This window comes from Cimex lectularius, unplaced genomic scaffold, assembly GCF_000648675.2.
Source record: "Cimex lectularius strain Harlan isolate CLEC.00 unplaced genomic scaffold, Clec_2.1 scaffold21, whole genome shotgun sequence".
NCBI classification, from domain to species: domain Eukaryota; kingdom Metazoa; phylum Arthropoda; class Insecta; order Hemiptera; family Cimicidae; genus Cimex; species Cimex lectularius.
In genome coordinates this window covers 1642138-1660266 of record NW_019392671.1, presented here as the reverse complement: position 1 = coordinate 1660266, position 18129 = coordinate 1642138, and the positions used below count along the sequence as shown (strand labels likewise).

The 18129-nt window shown below is 35.5% G+C and overlaps 1 protein-coding gene across 3 annotated transcripts in view; it reads left to right on the top strand.

Annotated features, from left to right (window-relative positions):
• The first annotated feature begins 16050 nt into the window (after positions 1–16050).
• The window catches only part of LOC106668565 (transcription factor Sox-13), a 597903-nt gene continuing 595824 nt past the window's right edge, over positions 16051–18129 (top strand). For all 3 annotated transcript variants that reach the window (XM_014397456.2, XM_014397454.2, XM_014397455.2), the window contains exon 1: positions 16051–16213. The gene's annotated coding sequence lies outside the window, so the exon portion shown is untranslated. The remainder of the gene's footprint in view (positions 16214–18129) is intronic.

Genomic DNA, 18129 nt, shown 5'->3' with positions numbered 1-18129 from the left:
CACGTTAAGAAAGATTTATCTATAAAAGACTCACAATTGACAAACTAAATTTTTCCTGGGGATCAATCACAGTAAATATAAAGAATCAACCAACTTAAGTTGAAAAAAATGTAATGTTTCAAATAATAAAATATTCTAATCTATGCTATGTCAATGGTAGCTCCTTTTTTACCGATTTCAGCTTCACAGCGCATCGCATAGCGAGGAATCACACGGCATCGCTCTAGGATGCTCGCAGTCGAACGGTTGCACGCTAATTCATGAAAATTTAATGAAAGCGCTTTGCTATGTCAGCTTCTACTCGTGTGATATCGCATCTACCGGCATGCACGATGGTTAACAACCGTAGTTTTTCGATGGTTTTGTCCTATCCTCATTGTTTCGGCCCGTCAAACTTTTTCGGCTTTTTGTCACCGTTCTCATCTTAAATCATCATACATTAAAATTACGAAATATATCTCTCAGGCACAAATCCACCACTGAAACTGGCAAAAGGCTGACAGTCGCCTGACTAAACCAACGAAGAGACAGAGCAAATATCGGACAGGACCGAGCAAAAGGTTCTCGCAGACCAAATAGAAAGAAACAAGCTTGTTTATTATGCTCTAAATGATATTATCCAGAGCACCAGCATAATGTTTACAATATTTTTTTAATAGAGAGTTACAAAAGTTTTTTCTTCAAAAACTATTTAAGACTATTACCATGAAAATAATTGTAGATTTAAAACTATATACTCCATGTCAAAATTATTTAAGAATTATTGTTTATTTTCGTTATCCATTTATAGAGATGTCGAAAAACATGAGAATGTTTTGCCTATTATTACAAGAAATTCCAGTGGTTGTGCCGGTTAGTGAGTACAAGCAGCGTAAATAAAGCGGCATAAAGAGCCCTGTTCACGCAGCGATTAGAGGTGTACGATGCGAGGCTGTATCGCTCGAGTAGAACCTGAAATCGCAAAGAATGTAACTGTCATTGACGTTGCTTGAATTAGCGTACGACCTGTTTACACTAGGAGTGGAGCCAAGAGATATAGAACGAATCGGCGCTACCTGGAAGGACTGTCGTTGACGTTGCATGGATCAGCATGTGACCGTTCCCTAATCCACATTATACACCTGATCTTTCAACTTTTTTTTAATGTGGACATTAAAAACTTAACCGTATTAAATACGAAATGATATTTACATGTTGGTTTTACCAATTTAACCACCAGCCTGCCCAAAAACTGTGAATTGGAACAATACAATAAAGAACGCGAACCCGGTCGACAAGACGGATGTTAATTTAGTTTCCCACAAAAGCTGTTTTGGTACGATTAAGCGAAATCGTTTTGCGCAGCCTTCGAGAAAGGACGGCTTTAGATTTTTATGAGTCGCTATTATACGAAACCTGTTCAAAAAATTTGCATTTAAGTCAGTCTCTCGGCTTTAAAGATACCGATCCGATATTACCATCCCAAGTACTCGCTGATATTAGTTCTTTCCTTTCAAAGTTTTATTGAATCAAAGTCTGCGAAATTGTCCCTTCATTCCCTATTGTATTCAGTTGTTTTTAAAACTAACAATAAATATGCAAATATTTGTTTATTAGTAACTTGACGGTTATGACATTAGGCAAACTCATTTAGAACAGATTAAAAAAATTATAATGAGAGATTTTTGTTAAGATCTTCGGAGTGATATACCAACCAGCACACAACCGAAGAAATGTCCAAATTAGCTGGGATAGGCTAGGATGACTGGAGGCAACTAACCCATCATAGAAAGATTGAATCAGTCTGGCAATAATTTTCGTTCTCCCTTCCTAATTTTTTTTCTCATACTTTCAAGAATAAATCCGACTTTACAGCTAAACATACCAAACATGGACCTCATGGCCGAGGAATGATGAAAAGGAAAAGAAAACACTGAAAGGCGCACTACGACTGGACGAGGCCAGGCCAACTCCTTAAACCTGAACCTGGGATGAAAATAATTAACAAACATTATATACGCCTGTTCTTAGTTTTTGATCAAGGGTAATCAAACTTGAACATGTGCATCGTTTAAAGGTCACATTCTTTATAAACACGAGGAATTCTTCAGGCGTTCATGAATATCGGCTTTTTAAGATGGACTCCACTGCTTCCTTCAAAGCAATTAAATTTTTCCGAATAATTTCTAAACCATTTAGGATGACTTGCCTATCCGCACAGTTATAAAATATTGTGCAAGTTGGATTAGCTACGTTTTTTCTGAAATCTTTTGAAAATCTTATAGAAATAGACAGTTCTGCTCGCTATGTTGTATTATATTTTCTCCGTAAGTTATTCCGTTTACCGTTAAATATCTCAATCTATCCATTGCAAGCTTGAACATTCGGATTTCTTATATCTGCTAGATCCATCATTTGTTATGTTTTATACTTTTAATTTTTAAATGTTTTACCATTAAAGGATATCCTTCTGGGCATCCAAGGAGATCGTGATTGTTAGGGTGTCAGGGTCTTGCATTTGTCACATTATGTTGGTCAAAACGCACCTTTGTATTTTTAGTTTTCTGGACCCTAGCAACTTCAATTTATTCATTCACATATTGCAAACAAAAGATCGGTAAATGTGGAAAACAAGCCTATTGAATAGATCGTCGTGAGAGAGGTTAGTTTTACCCTTCTGATGACACGTCATTGCTGTAATAATCCTGCTTAGTACGAGAGGAACCGCAGGTTCGGACAATTGGTCCATGCACTCGGTCGACATGCCGTTGGTGGCAAGTTACCATCCGTGGGATTATGCCTGAAAGCCTCTACGGCCAATCCCGACTACAAGCAATGACACGCTGAGTCTCGTGAGTTGAAATATTCAAAATCAGCGACTTGAAAGTCGTTCGTTTACAGGCTCCGTCGTAACAAGGTTCGCCCTTCGGGTAGTTGGATGGCGAGACTCTGAATCGTCGGTAGAAAACATTAATTTAAATATATAAGTTGTTTGTACTTTAAAACAAACTATGCTTTTTTATATCATTTTAGGCAAATAAAAATATTGGGAGATTTCTCTGTGTGGTCTGAGGGGATGTGATCGTATAGGATCATTTTAGTCTGCCTGTCTTCGTTGAGTTGGTCTTCCAGGAGCATTTTGGTATCTTCAGATTTGGATATGTGTCATTTCTTCAGTCACGTTTCTTGCCCCGTATCTCAAATCGCTACTACCCACAATCTCTAATCTTTTCGAAATGACATTAATGAAAAAATAAAATTGACAGTAGAACGCAAGAATGTCATCCCAGAGCACCAATTTGTATTCCGACCAAATTCACCGAGTACCGAAACTATTTTGCTTTTATTTTCCTTGAAGTCTCACATGTGTTGACAAGGTCTGGAAGGACTTATTATTGAACTAAAAAGATAAAAAATAAATATAATCAATTTCTATTTAGCTGAAAGTCATTTTGAAATAAAACAAAAATAATCAATATTTAGAACTAAGAAATATGAATAGAAGCGTGCCTCAAGAGAGTATACTAGGCCCAATATACTTTCCACACACCAACGATATTCCAAAATTGGATCAGGTAAATATTGCAACGTGGCATCGGTAGAACCGAGGATCAACAATACTTCCAAAATCCTTTAAAAGGAATGTAACAAGATAAATAAATTGACAAGAAAATGGAGAATCCGCTCATTCAATTTGCATCTGGATATATGATTTTTTCAAAAAACAAAATTGAATCATACGACGACACGAAAGATAGTTTACTTATTCACAGTACGTTGTTTTCAACGATCCGGATTGCAAGCATTAAAAGCTCATCATCAGGTTGAAAGAGTTACGAACATGTTTCTCAACATGAATTGCAAGAGTGAACCCTCCGATCAACCGCCAACGCGACGTTCCAATGAGAAGGTGCTTTTTAATGCCGCTCACTTTTGAACATGCGAAAAACGTGAATTATAACACAACTAAATGTTAATTAAAACTAAATATTAGGATATGAGAGGATGATTCTATGTGAAACCTACAAAGATGCAAGGCCTGTTTTATTTAAATAAATAAGTATTCAAATAATTTTTTTAAACAGTTTGTCCCTCCGGTCGTAACCAACGTGATCCGGCCACCGGTCGCTAAAAATGCAATAAAAAACATGATTTAAAAAACTGGCAGAATCGGTGAACCGGATGGGCAGGGAAGGTCTTGCGTATCAAGAGCACTGTCGATAGTCGGTCCGGTGTGAGGACTCCTTCTTGAGAGGTGGGTGAAGGGAAGGTAGAGATCTCAGAAGAAAAGGAATAAGTTCCAATGATCATTCAGAACCTGGCCAAATGTTAAGCCATAAAATTAGAAGAACGGTGTTGCTCATAAAAGTAGGAGTGAAGTGAGATATTGTAGGTGTCACTAATTTGATAGGCTGACATTTTGGGAGGGAGTCTGGAACTTCTCTCTTTTCTTTTGAGTTATCTCAGATTATAATCTAAAAAACGAACAGACTTTGGCACAATGTAGATATCATTAAATCAATAAGATAATTTTTTTGGTGGGAACTGGAACTTGGCCCTTTCTTGACGGTTTGGTTTTTGTTGGTATTCACTTTTCTCTAACATTCTATCTTTCGATATGAGGTTTACTTGATCAGAGTGTTTCGTTTGTAACTGGTTTTCTATAAAAATATTTGATGGAAACGAACGAAAGCGTTTGAAAGTCTTCTTCTGGATTAATGTAGAGCCTTGAGAGCTCATTGACTTTCAAGACCGGCGGAGGAACGGACCGCTATGATTACACCGAAATATTACCTAGAAATAAACCGCTGTTAAAATTTTAGCAATGGAATCTTAACGACAATGGGAATAAAAGCGCGTTTTGATCCAGAGGCTGTCAAATACTCATCAAACAATTCAGTTAAACGCGTATGATCCTGATGAGTGTCTACAGATCAATCTAGAGTTGGTGTAACGAACAAATTTTCTATACGCTGAATTAAACAAAAAATATTCATTCGCAATATTTTACATTACAACAACTCATCCTAACATGAGGAATTAAAAAAATAAAACACGAAGAAAAAAAACTAATGCGGAATGCATTTATGGCTGGACGTGTCGATAAAGTAGCCGAATTGCCATTTTCTTCCCTTGACGGTCGCTTCTCCGATTTAAATTATGCTCATGGGCGAAAGGCGAATGTATATTCATCAAATTGTTAATTAAGTCTCAGAGAAATACCTGTTGCTCTTTATTATTCTAGTCATCAAGCCATTATTTTTGTAATGAAAAACCGGATCCAACCGAGTAATACTCCTTTAAGACAAGGCTTTAAAGTCTATTTATCAACTAGAGAAATGGGTGGTCCTCTAAACTTTGCATTTTATTCTCACGGATTAAAATTATTTAAAAGAAAAAATAAGCCTCTGGGATTATTATCGGTGAGGAATAATGGTAATAAATTCCATTATTTTTTGTATTTTACGTATTAAAACCTTGACGTCAATTTATGTCCCTGTCTGTCTTTCTCTCTCTGTCTGTCTCTCTCTCACTCACTCTCTCTCTCTATCTATCTATCTATCTATCTATCTATCTATCTATCTATCTATCTCTTTTTCAGACTCTCAAACTCTCTATCTTGCCTCTCTCCTTCTTCTCTCTAATTCTATTTCCAATAACTCTATTTCTGCGTATCTCACTATATTTTTTCCTACCCGTATCAATCTCCTTCTCTCTCTCGCTCTCTCTAATTGTCCCACTCTCTTTTTTCTCTAGCCCTATCTCTCTCGTTCTCTGTCATGTCTCCTCCCTCTCACTCACTCACTCTGTCTCTCTCCCTCTCTCCATCTCTCCATCTCTCTTTCCCTCTCTGTTTGGTTCTTATATATACCGTAGTAAAGTTTGAGTTATCCGTTGTTAAAAGGTTTTTGAAAGCCCCAACCATCTAAACACGAAAGTATTGTACAACAATAATTCTGCCCGTTTTTTTCAAAACAATCATTTTGTTTTTCACACATATTGACAAATAATGGCTTTTTAAATGTGAATAACATTGGTTACTTACATTGAATAATGTTGAAAGTAATACTATTTGACTAAATTTGAATGTTTTTTCAACGAGGAAACTGCTTTGAATATGACAACAATAACCCCTCACAATCTTTTTCATATATATATATATATATATATATACAAAGGCAGGATTTACAGGATGAAATCATTTTTTCTTATTAAGTACGTTCAATGATTATTTATTAAATGGGGGGGCGTCGGTGGTCCCAACGGTCTAGGCGTTGACACGGTACTCATCACTGTAAGGGAAAGGTCGCGGGTTCGAATACAGCGGCCCTGAATTCGAACCAGACATACTTACAAATGTTGTTTTTTTTCAAAAATACCGGCACCCTGAGGGTTATATGACCTCTTCTGTTGCGAATCCTGGTAAAAAAATATATAAAATGTTTATTAAATGAATTCGTTGTTATTTATTAATAAACGGTTGGGTGTTTTTGATTATTTTGTGAAATAGTTGTGTTTCCTACTAGGATTATATCACGTTAATTTTTAGAAGGCTTTCAAATATAGGAGCGACTAAGCAAGTGGTATAATCCAATGAAAAATTCTCTTGACTTACAGTTTATTTTATTTCTTTATTGAACTAAATGACCACGAAATTAGTGAATATAGAAGAAAGTAGAAATTTTGCCTTAAACACGTTAAAACTCTCATGTGATAGGTTTTTCTTTGTTCTACGATTGCTCTTATTTCTAACGACGCATCTTGAGTAAAAACGTAATATTAATACATTGAGTATAAAACCACATTATTACGCTAAAAAGTGTTGACCAAACTGTCCTTTTTTTATTCTTTGTCCAAACATATTTTTTATTTATGGAAACCATCATATTTTATTTGTCGTTTGTCAATTGTTTTATTATTTCTTGTTGTATAAATCGTTTAAGAACAAATCTAACGGACGAACAAAAGTTGCAAAATATCTTGCTCAATAAGAGGGATTTATTGTTAACAAGAACGAGGGTGGCAAACAATGAACGGGTTCCCCAATATCGGTTCTGATTACACTGTAGAAGGGGTGATAATTGGAGCCTCCTGATTGGTACATTGTACACCTCAACCTTCACACAATCTGTCCCAATCACTTACCTTTGTCCGAAATCCTCGGCACTCTTAAAATTAAGTGCCAACAGTGATTGTTTGTGTGCAAAAATAACAATAAAATTTCTTCGAGTGTTCAGTTTTTCATTTTATTCAAGCTTTGATTGGAGCATGTCCGGATTAGTAGTTGAGCAATGAAGATTTACAAAACTGTTTAATTAACTTTTTTTGAATTTTTTATGTGCAGTATGTCAACTTACCATTGTATCTTCAGGTAAAAAAACTACTCAACCTAGAAAAACAGTTATTCAGATATCGTGAGATGCGGTCGGGTGTAACTAGAAAAACAGTTAATTTCAAACAGTTTTTTAAACAGAAGGTCTATCTTTAAATATTGCTAATAGAGTGAAATTTAGTAATTTAATTTTATAAAATCAATCAATCATAAACGCAGCGACTATCTGGGTTCTCTGTTTCGATTATTGGATGCAACAGTCTTGTTTTACTGTTGTGTTGAACAAGACTGTGTGACGTTTTAAGAATGCACGCATTTATTAGGGTGAATATGTAGTAAGAGAGGGCGGACGGCCCATCGACTCTCAATTAGGTAAGTTATATAACAGATGTAAAGGTAATGGAGGAATATCGAGTACTCTATCACCCTAATTGTGTGAATGGTATGTAAATAGGAAAGATTATATTTAAGTAGTTATTTTTAGTTAGTGTCACGAGTGGGATTCGAACCCACAAACTTCTGCTAAATACCCTGCCGCTCTAACCACTTGAGCTATCGGAACTTGCGGCGGGGGCCTATGGGAGTCCTAGGCCTCAGCGTGGGTATTGGATATCTGGACAGCGCCAGCAATAAATGCTGCGGACCGCCCGAAGTCGGCCCTTACCGGGCAATGCCATTTGCTTTGGCGGTGGTGGCTTACGGTGCAGGGCGAAAAGTATGATTATGTCGACATCACCAGATGCTTGATCGCATACCCTAAATGACCACATAGGTTCAAACTGCCCAAAGGCGGAACCCGCCTGTGGCAGCTGCGTCCATGCCCACGACACTAGGGAATGCAACACGGAGCTCCTAAAGGGCTGATACTGTACGCTCCTTGGCAAATCCCATGACCACGCGGCTTGCTCTAGAAATTGCGAGGCCTACAAGCGAGCACTAGCGAAAGCCTGAGCTCGATAGATTTTGGAGAATCGGCTAGAAAAGCGGAATCGAAGGAAGAGCTCTTGCCTGATACTAGCACAGGAACCGTGGTATACTGCGATACGTAAAGCTATGGGGTTAGCTGTCAGAGCCATCTGGGCCCAAAACGTTAACCAACCAAGAACAGCCACATATGCTTTTAACAAGAACCTAAAAATTTTAGTCTTACCCGAAACCGTTGGCTACATCACATGCAGCAGGCTGCCATGGGCCTTGTTGTCTCCGGAGTATGTTGTATTCGCGTGTGACATGTACGTACAAACACATTTCAACTGGCTTAATTAAATAGGAGGGAGGCTAGCCAATATGGAAACTCTCAGAAAGGCCGTAGTCACACCGGCAAACTATCGAACCACTAAGATAATATGGTGTAAAGTGACGAAACAAAAGGTGTGGTCAGTAAAATTATTGGATAGCACCTGATTACAATAAATATCTGCTGATCATCTTTAACACGTAAGCAACAAGTAAATATGCGCAGCATAAAACCCCAGCCTCCCCATATCCCAGCCGGACGTCTCCACCCATCCTGGGGGCGCTTGGTTGGTGCCTCGAAGTTCCGATGAGGGAGGCTGAACGACCACCAGGCGGTGCACTCTGCAAAGCTCTACTAAGGGCCCAGAAACAAAGAAAGTCCTAGATTGTTAGAGCAACGGCGTATTGAGCCGAAGGTTTTGCGTTCGAATCCCGCTCGTTACACTAATTTCTCAACTCAACTAAACACCTTAAATAAAAAATAATTAATTAAAATAATTAATATAGTCAATTATGACCACTACGCAAACGTAGATTAATTGTATTTAAGAATGACTGAGAGTGTGAATGGATTTGTATCTCGGAGCCCAACATCATTACTAGAAATGATAAATGATGCAGTGAGCATGTTGTTCAATCTTTTTAGAAAGAACCTCATTCCTTGGCTGGGAGCGAGTAGGATCGCTGTCCAATATAAGAATTTTGCTCGAGCTATTCCGATTTTTGGAGGAAACAGGGTTGCTTTACTATACCTATTACGGATAGTTTTTTGTACCTAGCGTGTGTTGAAAGTAAATATGTTTATATACGTGAATGTGTAGTGTAAGAGGGCTGATAAAATCAAATCTTAAGAAATATAGAGATTATGCGTTCTACTAAAAACAGGAGAAAATCTTAATACAAATTACATGCTAATATGTAACACTAAAGGCTAAAAATGAAAAGCTCAGTTAAACAAGCCAAGAAGACAGTATCAAAAAGCTATTAAAAAGCCTGAACTTAGATAGTGAAAACGAACAGGTGTCCGTGCGAACGTTAGCCACTTCATCAATAAATTTACCATCTACATGTTGCTTGACGATTTGAAACATTCATGAAGACACTGGAAAGTACGATGAGAAATAGCGCGGACAGTCCGGTGAAAGGGCATAAATGGGCAATTTCTTTACAGAAAGGAAGAAGTAATGTATACCGTGTCCCGCAAACAGATGTCAATACTTCCGGATTTATCATTCTACAGGTTATTCTACATACCAAATCGGACTAAAACTCCCTACGTTCCCTATTATTAGTAGTCTGTTTCTTGATTGTATTTGGGGTATTCCACGTTTCGTGTTACTTCAGCTTTTCACAATTTTTTTTCCATGAAACCCGTGTATGTTATGAAATCTTAACACTACTGTAAATTTAATTGCAGCAGTAGATGAACGTTAAAAATCCTTCAAAATTCATTACTTTCTTTCACCGAAAACCTAAGCAAACACAGTAAAAAATCAGTTAGAATATAAATTTTAATTTCCATTAATTATACTTTTTATCTAACCCACCCGATTCGTGGGTCGAATCCTGCTCGTGACACTAACTTTTTCATCTCAACCAAGACCATAGATAAAAAGTATAATTAATTGAAATAATTAATAGACTAATTAATTCATTATTATAATTGTAATAATTTTCCAAAGTTCATGTCTAAAGTTTAAGTAAGATTTTTTTGGCTCTTTATATTCTGACAGATATGGCGCTTGCAAAAAGCTGCCTCTATAAATGAACTAATGCACATAATTTATCAAAGTTATTACCAGTGTAAAATTAACATTTAATTGCTAAAATTTTTAATTTTTTGGTTACAAATTGCTTAAAACAGTAGTCAGATGATGATTTGTTGTCCTATTAAGCAATAATGAAATAATACAAAAGTAAGCGAACATGATTATTTTGGTACAAAATTGATCATAAAAATAAAAACAAGCTAAGAATTAACCCCGACGGACTTTAAAATACGGAGACTATATGCCTATTACGTACACAACTCAGGGTGTGTAACTAAGGGGGTACACACTCCAACAAAGCATTTAGGAATCATATGATTTTAAGAGAGTAGAGAATAGCAGTAAAATCTGTCAGGAAACTATGACATGCTTATATAATTCATAAAGATGGACATTTTAAACATTGAATTTAATTTTTAGAAGCTTGTTGTTTTTTTTTCTTCCATTCAATTTTGTACTGAAGAGTCTTCTTTGTTTACTGTGTATTACTTTCATTATATTTTTAATAGAATATTCGCTATCTTAATGACTAATTTTTTAAACCATTTATAACAAAAAAATCAATTTTTATCGATTAAACTTTAATTTTAGCCTGGTGATAACTGACCTTTTATAAATTAAGCACACGTGTTTAATGCTCGTTAGTAGAGGGAACTTTTTTGTGACATATTGGTTAGTATTGACAGAGTTAAGGAAATCTTACTTAAACTTTGGACGAAAACTGTAGAAACTCGTGCAAGTTAATGTTCTAACACATATCAGACTTTGTTTGCATCAGGCTACAATAAATCCTGTAGGAACTAAGAATCCTACAGGACTTTTAATGCTCTTGCCATTGATGCAATCAAATTTACGGTAGAATTAACATTTTATGAGATATGGCTTTAGGGGAAAAACTGTGAAAGGCTGAAGTAACGCGAAATTTAACGAAAAATTAAATATCTCGAATACAAATAATGAGAATAAAATTTTGGACAATACAGGGTTTTTAGTCTAAAAACATGGAGGATAAGCTTCAGAAGTATTAACGTTTATGGGATACCCTGTATAGAGTTTTAACTTGTGTGTTTATGCATGAGGGATTATTTCAGAACACTTCTCTAATTCTCTTCGACATATTGCAATTCTTTCTACAAGTTTGTAGTCATAATAAGTGAAAAGTCAAACAAAGCAATGCTTTTAAAAACCACCTATGAGCGAGATTGAGGCCAAAAATTAACGAGTCAATATTTTTATAAATCTTCACTTACCAATTCGTTGTGTATTAAGAAAAAGAAATTGCTTGTGATACACTTAATAGAAAATGATACGCGAATATGGCACTTTTTGGCTATCTTTTAACAAATAAATGACCTACAGAATTTCCTAAAATGTACCAAAATTCGATATTTTATAGCTTCAAAAGAATGTAGAAGACTGATGGAAAAGAAATCTGTATTGAAAATAAGTTGAAACAAATAAACAGGGAACAACAGCTGTTATTCTGTAAAACAGGAACTCGAACGTTGCTAATCTTACCATTTTTTTTATTCCAATTTTTATTAAATTACTATTTTTCACTTGTCTGCCAAATGATGCCACCAGCTATTAACTTCCACTCGAAGATGAATCAGGCGTGTCTTTTATGGTGTAAATCAGGTAGCTATAGGAAAACTTTGCATTTTTTAACTAAAAACACCCATGAGCTCGACCGTTGGCATACCTATTTTACTTTTCCTTCAGTTCCAGTGTTTTCATATTTTCTTTACTATTATCCCATCATTCACATAATTTATTTGCACAAATTTTCAAACTATTAGTTTCGACCATTGATTGTGCACGAAAATCCTCCAATCAAAGTCCTGATCTTCATATTCACAAAATAATCGTATCTTTCCGACCATAAGCATAAAAGCATATATATCAGCATTGTACGATTATAAATAGCTAAATTTGTATTTAAAATCAATTTGTTTGCTGGATTTACTTTGTACTTTCAATTTTTAATAGACGTTATATTGGTAAAAATTCGTGTACGAAACAATTTCTTCATACTTTGAAGCATTACAACTATTTTCAGTTGTTACTTATTCAAAAAAAGCCTAATAAACGTAAATAATTTGTTTCATTTTGTAAATCACCATTCATCAATGCCCAATCATTTACATCGATGTACATATGAAATTTTTAAGGACTAAAAGATATGGATCAGCTCAGAGAAAATTATTATAATAATTAGCATACAAACAGTCAAAATGTAAGGTAAAGAAATTATTACATAATTATTATATTAAACTAAAGGAATATAAATTATTATCTATTTCAATGTTGTGATAAACATACTCGCGTACTTTCTTTCTTTTATTGCATATTCAACATTGTTCTCAGGATGAACCTAATTGAAAGTTTGAGTTTCTTCAATTTCTACGGGTATTGGAAAACAGTTTGTTTTGTTTTATTTAACTAATTGACACTTTTTATCGTATGAATAAATGGATGTACCTACAGTGTCCAGAATGATTTACTCTCAATCTCAGTCTCACTCCCTCCCTCTTCTCTTTCTTTCTCTCCCACTCATTCTCTATCTATCTACTATCTATCTCTCTCTCTCTCTCTCTCTCTCTCTCGTTCTCGCTCTCTCTCTCTCTCTCTCTCTCTCTCTCTCTCTCTCTCACTCTCTCTCTCTCTCTCTCTCTCTCTCTCTCTCTCTCTTTGCATTCTCTTGAGTTTTGAGTTTCTCGTGTCAAATTGTGTGAAACCCAGTCTGAAATAATTGATAAATGCCGAGAATATTTTTTTCTGTTAGCTCTTAGATTGGGAAAGAGTGTAGTTGCCCGTTATAAATAAATACACAATTCTTATTCTATCTTTCTTTTATTGCATATTCATCACAGTTCTAAGTAGGAACCTAGTCAATGGTTGTCCCCGTGTATCTTTAGTTTCTACGGCTATTGGAAAACAATTATACTTTATTTTTTTTAAATGGCACTAATTATGTTTAACGTAACGTTATTACGTTTGAATAAATGGCCGTAAAGTTTACAGAAGTCTTGAAGAATTAGTATGGTAGTTATTATGGCAGGCTTTACGTCTTTTATAACACAGTGCCCGAAACCTCTTTACGCCTACAGTCACCCTACAAACTATATAAGCCTTTGCTCCCTCCCCCCAGACAATGCTTAACAATTAGCAGGAGGTAGGAAGATTTATACTATACCGGAGGGCATTGAGGCTAAGATATTCACTCCTAAGAGCTACCTACGCCTCTTCACCCAAACCAATTACTTGTCACCATTATCGTCTCTATCTATTCCAAGTTATTTTTCCGCTTTCTTTTTCCAGTTTTTGTTAGACTGTTAGTCAATTAATATACTAAATTAATTATAAACAATTTTTTCGAAATGAAGAATTTGTGTCAGAGACGGGATTTGAGCCCACGGACTTTCGGCTAAATACGCCGCTGGGCTACCACTTGAGCTACTGTGACTTTGATCGTCCATGCTATAAACTTCTCATATCGACTACCCGTTTATTCCAATTTCCAATACACTGTCAGCTCCTGTTGGTTCCAACGGCTATTAGGAAAGATGGTAATAAACGCCTTTATAAAGGGTCTCAACGGATTGTGTACCCACTTGTTTTCTTAAAAAATACTCTACTATTTAAAACATTCTGTTGAACGTTGACTATTGTTTTTTTAATTCCAGGGAGTATACTAGTAAGTTACCCTGTATGATATATTCTGATTGTTAGTAATCGCAACATTAGGTAGTTTTTAACCTTCTTTTTTATATCCTTCTTTGAAAAAGTAGTAGGTCATTGACTGTCATTACGGCAATTCATTTTCCCTTCTTGGTAGGTTATGTCTTCATTGAACAGTTGGTTCGCATTCAATGATGATATGGGTGTCAATTTCTTACTCCTCATTGCATAAACTTTAAATACTGTGATCGTTAAATATGCGCAAGTTGTTTAGGTTTTTTCACAGATGTCAGTGACCCCATGATTCCCCTAAGTTTCACTCAGTTTAACCGTAGCATTGCGTTTGACAGTTTTTTCGGGTCTTCTTGGTGGTAGAATCTTCCTTCTACCTCCATTCACATAAAAATGGGGTCATCGTTGAATATGCCCAAATTGTGTAGGTGTTTTGTCAGATCCGATGATAGAACCAAATCATCCTCCCGCGCTCTGTTTAGCTATTGCTGTTTACATTCCCCACCAGAGAATGTAGAGGCTAATAAATCTAAAAAGGTTTAATTCTCGTTCCAAAATATTTTAATCGAATTAAACGATAAGATCCTGGATAGAGAAAAAAATAAAAAATCTAGGAGGATTAAAAAAAATTAATCTTAAAGAATTCTCTCGGCCACTGAATTTCTTTTATAGATTTCTTTATTTGTCTTTTTATATCACTCTCTTTTCTCTTTCTCAATTTCTCACTCTATCTCACTCTCATATCTTCTCTCTCTCTCTCTCTCTCTCTCTCATATATATATATAATCTTTCTTTCTCTTATTCTTACTGTCTCGCTCTCTCTTTAGTTGTCTCCCTTCCTTGTTTCTGTTTTCTTCTCCTTCCCTCTCTCTTCTATCTATTCCTCTCTTTCACCTCTCTTTTTCACCTCTCTTTTTCTTACTTTCATTCTCTTACTCTCTCTCTCTCTCTCTCTCTCTCTCTCTCTCTCTCTCTCTCTCTCTACGTCTCTTTGTTTTACCTCTCTCTTCCTCTATCTTTATTGACCTACACTCTTATTCTCTCTTTTTATTTATTTCACTTTTCTTTGTTTTTATTTTTCTCATTTTTCCATCTCTCTTCTATCTATTTCTCTCTTTCTCCTCGCTATTTGTTATTCTCACTTTCACTCTCACCGACTTCCTTACCCTCTCACTTTCTATTTTCTTGAGTTTTGAGTTTCTCGTGAGTTCCCCGTTAAGTCGATAAGTATTTTCCTTTCGTTCGTTCTGAAATTTAAAGGATGGGGATGCCCGCAATAAATAAATAAACATTGCCCCACAGGCTCGTAATTATACGGCTTGAAAATCCTCTTCCGAACTACTATTCATGATTTATTTCTGGGTCCGTATCTTCTCGCTGGTTTAAGCTTCGTGAACAATACCTTACTAAATATGAGCTGAAACGTATTTGAGTAAAATCAGCAAGAATCGACGGACCCGTTGAAGTTATCGGTATGGCCCAGTTCAGCATGTGTTCATCCTCTCGCAGACCGAACAACACATTAAATTTAAAAATTCAATAGTTCCAGATAAAGCTTGGAACGACAGAAGTCGAGACTAACTGAGTAACAGATAAAATAACTAAGTACTATTTCATTAGGACAGAAATGGTATGGTTCTTTGAATTGTATGAATGGATTGCCATAAAATTATGTGGCGTTTTACTATTTTTTTATTGATACAAAATTATGTTCTATGTACCATTCTCTCGAGTATAATCCGAGTTCTGCTATTAGATCGGATTGTTTCAAGTCGTCAGCAAGGTTGAAATGAAAACCGCAGACATCCCCGGGGCGGCTACCGTCTTCCTTCCCATGAGCCCGGATATCGGCGACTCGCCGTACCGATATACAATTCCACCTGGGCAAACAAATGTGGGGTAGATAAAGTGAGTGTTCCTCCTCCCTTAATGCGGGAGTGGGGGCTGTTTGGACACTGCTAGTGAACAATCAACTAAACCAGCTTGACTACTATAGTAGATCCCCCTCCAAGTGCGTTCAAATCTACCTGTACCACTTCAGTTGAAGCGTAGCGCTTCACCAATCTTTAGCCTGGTGGCAACAGCGGCCGCCTCACGGATATCAGTGATAACGTTACATTGTGTGCGACGGACAAGTGATTGATTTGTGTGTGACTCGGTACTTCATCAATAGGATTTCAAGGATCACTTGCTGTCATATAGTGTGAGTCAAATTTTTTATATATTTTCACACTGCCTAGAGATTTTTTCCGCAACAAATAAAAAACGCAAATATTGACCCATGACAATTTATCAATTTGTTTAATTTGTTATATTGAAAATTCGTCTGAAAAATCTAACATAAAACTGAAAATTTTCCCAATGGCAAGTAAGTAATCAGCTTGTTTATTACCAAAAAAATTCTCACTATGCATGCTTTTTATCCATCTATGTTCCCGCCTTAACTCACTTTTGCACGAAAAATTCTACTTTAGCGATTTAACCGATTGCACTTTGGGCACTACACTTTACTGTCAAAAAGAGGAATGAATTTTCACCTCTAAAATAGTCAAAATCATTTTGAACGACCACAGCACGTGTTCCCTCAACTGCCAATTAATACTAAGTCGTTTAGAAAAATTTGGTTCGGTATCTCTGTCCACGGTGGATTCCTTGATTCTTCCTTCACATCCAGGGCGATTTTTTTTATTTACATTATCGAGGGCGTATCCATGAAAAAAACCATTACCGTAGACATGGTTACGAAAATATGAAGAAGAGCTCGAGATGATCTTCCTGAGCCTTTCAGCTCGCTTCATTCAAGGAACATTTTTCTAATAACAATTTAAGGTTAAACTTTGAAATAAAAGCTTTAAAAAGGCTATTTCGTAAGGCGGAAAGCGTTCCCAAATAGATATCAGGCTGTTTGATTACCATACCTTTATTTTACTGTTGACATGCCGATAGCCACGATAAGTTCAGTTTTCTTTCTTTTCTGCCGTGACACTTCAATCTTGTATACGTTCATAATTATTGCAAAAAGTCTAGTTTATTGTACTACGTGTTTTACCATAAATTAACAAACAATTGCGTTTTTTTAAAGAATATACTGATAAAATAAACAAGACGTCCCAAGTAAAGAAAAATAAATCTAGTTGCGTGCAATAATTTGAGCGTCGTTGGGATTTTTCAAATTCGGTCGGCAGATGTTCTCAGATGTCTTCTTCTCCGTACACCATTTTATTTTACTATTTTTTCTGTTTAACATAAAGCATTAGGGTGTAATATTGTAGTGAGTGCAATTTTTCTTTACAAAAATATGCGTATTTGATTGATAAACGGCATAAAAACGTTATTAGGATGTTTTTGTGTTGTATTGACGTAAATTAAATATTTAATGACGTTTACCATTATTATCCATATAAAAATTATTATTGCCGTACCTTCGTTTGTAATAACGTACCAAAGACTTGTTAGAAACCTGACTAGGTTAAAACCTCATTTACATTTATGATGTATTTACATATAATCTATTATCCTTCATCATAATGATCTTCATTTTTTTGATAACACAAACTCATCTTATTAATATTTTTAGGTGACTCATAATCACTTAAATAAAATCGAACACGTACTCCAATAAATAATATTTTGGCTGATCCTTAACTACCGTTAGATTTCTAAACCGATTTTCGCAAAATTTTATAAATTTAAACAAAAACCACTTTTGAGTTCACTGTGTGATAAAAACTGTAAACAAATACGTTTTGGTAAAGTTCAACGGCCTTGCCTTAAGGGTGAATTTTATCGTGATTTTATTGATATCATATGACTTTTGACTATTTTTTACCATAATTTTTCTCCCCATTATTAATATAAAAAATATTCATTAATAAACTATTACTAAGCCACTTGTATCTACTTTTCGAGTTGGTTTAGTTCAAAACTTTGCATTTCTATTATTTTCCTGTCTGAAACATTTTCCAAAGTATAAGTTATATAAACAAACTCGTTTTTTTAAAATAATTTTTATGTAACAAATAACCGTAAAAGACAAAAACTTACCGTCACATTAATTGTTTTCTTTCCATGGAGATTTAATGTCAAACTGGGCGCTTTATTCGTCAAATAAAATTAAAC